Here is a 6,000-nt window from a genome sequence, read left to right on the forward strand (position 1 = left end):
TTATTCAATGCACGTTTAAATTAATACTCGTTAGTTGCCAAAAAAATTAATACTCATTCCTTGCCAAAAAAATTGCTCTTTTCATCGGCAGGTTTATGATGACGTAGTGGTTATGATCTTTACCAAGCTACGAGTAGAGAAGTTTGTCATTGGTATGCCTTGAAACTTTCTGTTCAAGTTGCTGACTTGTCAAAATATAACAGATTCAAGTGTATTTTAAACACTTATCATTTCACTGATGGTATTTCAGTGTAAGGAAACTATTCTATAATAAAGGTATTTTAAAAATCTACTGGCTATATATTATTTTAGTTTTGTACTTGCTTTTTTTTTTCTTTTAAATGAAGAGGTAGTTACTTAGAGGTAGTTTGGCATTGTTGTTTATTTTATATTTTATATTTTATGTTTTTAAAAATTTTATTTTGTTTTATTTTTTATTTATTAAATTTAAAAACATGTTTGGACAAAACGTTTTTGTTTTAAAAATGTGTTTAAACAAAAACATGTAAGAGAAAGTGGTTAAAGTTTTTAGGCTAGATTTGTTATTAATAATATTATAATATTAATATAATAATATTATTAATATATTATTCTATAAATATTGTATTAATAAATATTATTATAGTATCAATATGATATATCATTTATTAATATTATATTTTTTTATTAATATAATAATTGTCATGTCATTATAACTGTTTAATTGTAATTTTATGAACAGTACCCTGTGATAACAGTACTAATTTATTAATATATTATTAATATAATATAGTATTATATTATCTATATAATATATTATTTATTAATATAATATTATTTTGTATTAATATAATAATTATCATGTTACTGTAGCTGTTTAATTATAATTTCTGTCAACAGTGCCCATAAAGCAATGGTGCCAAATTATTTCCAAAAATCTGGAAACACCATTCCTTTTTTTTTTTTTTTTTTTTATTCGTTTTCAACAATTTTCAAAACTTTCTAAAACTTTGTTTTTATTTTTCAAAAACAGAAAACAAAAACAACCTGCTAAACATATTTTTGTTTTCAATTTTCAAAAGAAATGAAAACAAAAACTCAAAAGAAATGAAAACGGAAACAAAAACAAAAACAAATGACCCTTTAGTTTTTCTTTTTTACACTTTACTATAACAGGAGTTTGATATAGTACTCACTCTGCAAGTTGTAGCATTAGTGATAATCTTTTATGTTGTAAAGTTTATAGATGTGGTGTGAATTTGAAACAAAAAAGGCAATATCATCAGTGCCACAAAGTTGCGAGCAACATGCAAAGGCTACTTCTATTTTGGTTAAGGGCATTCTGAAGAGGTTTTGCCAGCAGTGTAACAGGTTACTTTTTGCTCATTTAATTTTTTGATTAATTAGTGATCAATTACATTTTGGTGTTTGGAGTTTTCCTAGACCTTAATACTTAAATTAGGTTTTTATCTGTATCTTATCGTCTTATTTTGTTTTTGATCGGCTTTAAGGTTTCGTTGATCTATCTGTTTTCTTAAAAAATATTCTAAGTAGGTTAGATAATTTTATACCCATGTAGGAATTTGTAGGTTTGATTAATGTATTGCATGATTTTTTACTCTTGCTCTCCATTCGATTTGCATTGCGGAGATCTAGAGAGGATTGAAAGAGATGGAAGAATTACTATTGTGAACAACTTGGATGGAAAGAGGCTGTAAGAACTAAATCTTACTCAAAGATGTTGGAGCTAAAGGAAATATTATGCTGAAAAAATTATTTGCTTTTTTAAGATAACAAAAAGGAAAATTATTAGCCAAGTTTAGTGCTGAACATTGGATATTCTTCTTTTAAATCCATATTTACAAGTTAGCAATTACACTGCTAAAGGTAACTCTATTTTGCCTTTCCTGCTACTGGTAAAGACATTCTTTATGGGTTATGTCTTTTACTCTTTGATAGCTGTTATTTTCTTGTACCAAAAAATAACATTATTAATAAAATTTAAATTTTTTTATTGAAGGAAATGAGAGAGTGTAGTTTATGGTATAAAACTCAATACTTTTGCCTAGTATTGAAAAAAAAATAAATAAAACTCATTGCTTGTAAAAATGTCTCTTTTACTTTTAAAGTCAAAGAAACTTTTAAAGGCATTTGAAAGCGTTATCTAAGAATCCATCACTTATAAAGACATTTTAAAGTACTGTAAAAACTTGTGTTAGTATAACAAACGATTTTATTGGCATTGGTGTTTCGACTGTTGTAAATATCGAATTATGTCTGAAATATTTTTTTAACATGATTGATCCATGGTTTATTTAAAAACATGGGCCAAGACCATTTAGGAGGATCATTTACGACCTATAAAAAACTCACAAATTTGTCTATTCAGAAACTTAAAGTCAGCTCGAATCAAATTCGGTCAAATAAAGTCAAAATTGCATAAAAAATTATCAAAATGGATGAGAGCCTAGATCAATTCTAACAATTCAAAACCTAATTGAAATCAATATGGTTTAAAACTAAATTTGAGGTTTTTTTCAAAACATAAATTTTCATGGGGCTCTTGAAAGGGCAAAATTATCAAAATACCCTTATAGGGGGTATTTCATAATTTGATCTTTTTAAGTTTGAAATTTTGTGAAACCTTTCAGATTTTAATTTTATAACATTTCATGATTTTTGGTGCACTTAAAATCACAATAGTACCCAAGAAGGGTGAAATTACCAAAATACCCTTATAAGGATATTTTCGTAATTTGACCTTCTAGAGCTTGGATTTTCACAAAAATTTTCAGATCTCAATTTCATAATATTTTATGATTTTTAGTGCTTTAAAATACTAAAAATGAGTATGAGAACATTAATTTTTAAGAAAATGGCCATAAATACAAAAACTTTGCACTGAGGGGCAAAATGGTCTTTTTCGTGGGCTTGGGAGCATAAAAATTCTATCTTTGCAGAGTTTAATCTGAGCCACTAGATCTTTTGCTGACTTTTAATCCAAGGACCAAAGGTGGCTCCTTGGAATTAAGAAAAAGATGAACTATGACCCTTGGATGAGATTTTATCCAAGGCCCTCATTAAGCAAGATTGAGATCATGGTCTTTGAGGGATCTGTTGCCGAACAAAAGGGTGTGGAGAAGCTGCTGGAAAAAAAAAAAAAAAAAAGAATGGGGAGGAAGGAGAGACATATGAGAAAAAAATAAAAAATAAAAAAGGGAGAGAGAGAACACAAACCAAAAAAAAGAGGAGAGCCAAAAACAGAAAAATTTTTTAAGGTGAGGCAGCCCATACAAAGGACATGTGCTGCCGTTTGCATCTTTGTTTTTTTTTTACACCATTCTTACACCGTTCATGGTCTTTTCTGCAAAGTGTTCCTTTTGCTCCTTACATGCTTTATGTGTTTGCTATGAATGTTGATAAATTTTGAAGCTTTACATGTTCTTTGTTTTTTACCAAATAGTTGGAGTTCCATTTCTTGTTTTTTTGGTTCAGCCGAATGTTCCCTGCCTCCTCCAATGGCAGCTACAGCAATCGGCTTCATCCCATAAAGTCTTGACAAGTCCTTTTCTCTTCCATCTTTCATGGCTATCCTTTAGTTAGTATGAGTTGAAAAGAAAAAAAAAAAGAAAAGACCTGGGAAGCTACTGCCAAACCGTGCTACTTAGCTTCCATAAGCAGTCATGGTTTGGATGCTTTTATGTATACAACCCCTCCCATTTTGACGTGGAAAGAAGGCTTTAACAGAAGGTGGTTTCTAAAGTAAGAAGGTAAGTTGTTAGAGGGGGAAGAAATGTTTAAAAGTTTGAGTTTTCTTTCTTTCCCAGCTCTTAGTTTCACGTGTGGGTCTAGTACAAACCATGAAGTTCCAAGCTGCATGTCTTAAAGCTCCATCATTCGTATGTTTGCTGCCTTGTGTGTTTAAAGAGACATAAAGTTTCAACATGTCCCTTGCTTATGGTTTATTTTCCATGCATCTGCTTGTAGGAAAGCTTAGGCCATTTTGATTTGTTTTACTAGTTTGTGCCATCTAGTTTCAGTTCTTGTTGTCCTTGTTATCAAAGCTGAGTGTCTCTTCACCGTTTCATGTTGATTGGTTTTAAAAAATGAAATAGAAAATATGTCATATGTAGGTAGTGTCTCAAGGAAGGTAGGGCGGTAATGGGTGTACTTGGGAGACCTTGATGGGTTCATTGTTTTCTCTTCTTGGTTTGTAGTCATTGTATGAGGCGTTGCTTACTGCATGTAGGCTGCTTGTGCTCTTTCATTATAAAGAAATAGTGTCCAACAAAGAAAGCCACATATGAAGAAGAAACAAAGCCCATGGCGTGGGAACCATTGTGGCTTTCTTTGTTTCTTCTTTGCATTTTTAATGGATTGGTTTAAAATGGAATGCTAACACCATTTAGGCAGTAAAAGGGGATGACGTGGGACCATGGTAATGGATCTCATATATTTCTTTTAACCTAGATATGAATATAATAATAAAAATAATAATGTAGTAACTTTCTTCATTTAGAATATTATGACAAATAAATTTTTAAAATATAAAATTTAAAGTTTGTTTTTAACAATTTATTTTTAGGTGTGTTTGATTTTAATTATTATACTCATGCAATTTGTTCATGATAGCTTAAATTCAATTGCAAGCTTAATTTTATGTGTTATTGATTTCTTTATTGTTTGGATCTCCATGCTTGTTTTAATTTAATCTTTCATATCTAAATCCATGTTTGATATATTTTCAAGTAAGCAATAAATATATATAAACTATATAAGCATATGAAAATTCTTTTTAAAGGAATTATAAAAACGAACTTGCTTCGAAAGTCTGTCTAGATGTTGGAGACTTTTAAAGAAGTTCATAAAATCTTGAAATTTAAGCCCAAACTTACCCAATGCATAAAACTCGTTTAAAATTTATAAGGATTTACATGAAAATCTTTTAGGAAGTAATCTGTTCTCAAATGCCACCTCGACGTTGGGGTATTGAGGAAATTTTATATAATTAAGAATTTTCATACATTTTCATGGCTTAAAAAAATAAATTCATTTTGTTAAAATTTGGTTATAAAAATACAATTTTTAATAAAAGATAATAGGATGGAATTTTTTAAATATAAAAAGTTACACCCAAACTCTGCCTAAATGTTAGAGAGTCAGCATGGTCTCATTATATTTAAAGACCCTAAATTCGTATTTGATCATCATTTGCATATGTTTCATTTTTAAATTAATGTCTTCATTTATAATGCATACATATATATATATATGTTTGCTTTAGTTATGGTTATTTAATGTTAATTATATTATTAAATTTCATTTTTTACGACATAAAAAGTTCTCTTAAAATTTTGGTTTTAAACAAATAAAATTAAAATAGCATTCTATGAAATATAATTAATTGGTACTTTGTCTAAATGTTGGAGAGTCATCAATAATTGTAATTTATAAGGAATGTTATTTTATTTTTAGAAGGAATGTTATGATATATCTTAAATGGAAAGACTATTTTTGAATTATGCCTTTATGTTGGAGACTTCAAAGGTATTTTTTTAATTTGAAGATTTTCTTAATATTCCTCAATAAAAAATTTGTTTAACTAATTTTATTTCTTACAAACAAAGGAAATTATAATTAAATTTCATATAGAAACCATTTTTGTCCAAAATTATCATTAGCGCATAATTAATTGGTACTAATTTTATGGGTGTAGTGGGGGTGCTAATCATTTCCCATATATAACTGACTCACAAACCTGATCTTGTTTTCGTAGATCAAAATCATCTTTTTAATAAAGATTTAAACCCATTTTATTATTTTATTGAAAAGATAAAATTTGTAGGTGGCTAATCACACCCTAAAAAAGATTGGTGATGACTCTTCATGTTTTACACAACTTTTAAAATATTTTTATGTTTAGCAATCGAGTCTCCAGACCGATACGTTACAACAGCTTGACGACTCCACTAGGAACTTTTGAGAATTAGACCAAAAATTTTAATTATGCGCTATCAATAA

This window comes from Durio zibethinus, chromosome 9 (assembly GCF_047325235.1).
Source record: "Durio zibethinus cultivar Kanyao isolate XHJ-2024 chromosome 9, ASM4732523v1, whole genome shotgun sequence".
NCBI classification, from domain to species: Eukaryota; Viridiplantae; Streptophyta; class Magnoliopsida; order Malvales; family Malvaceae; genus Durio; species Durio zibethinus.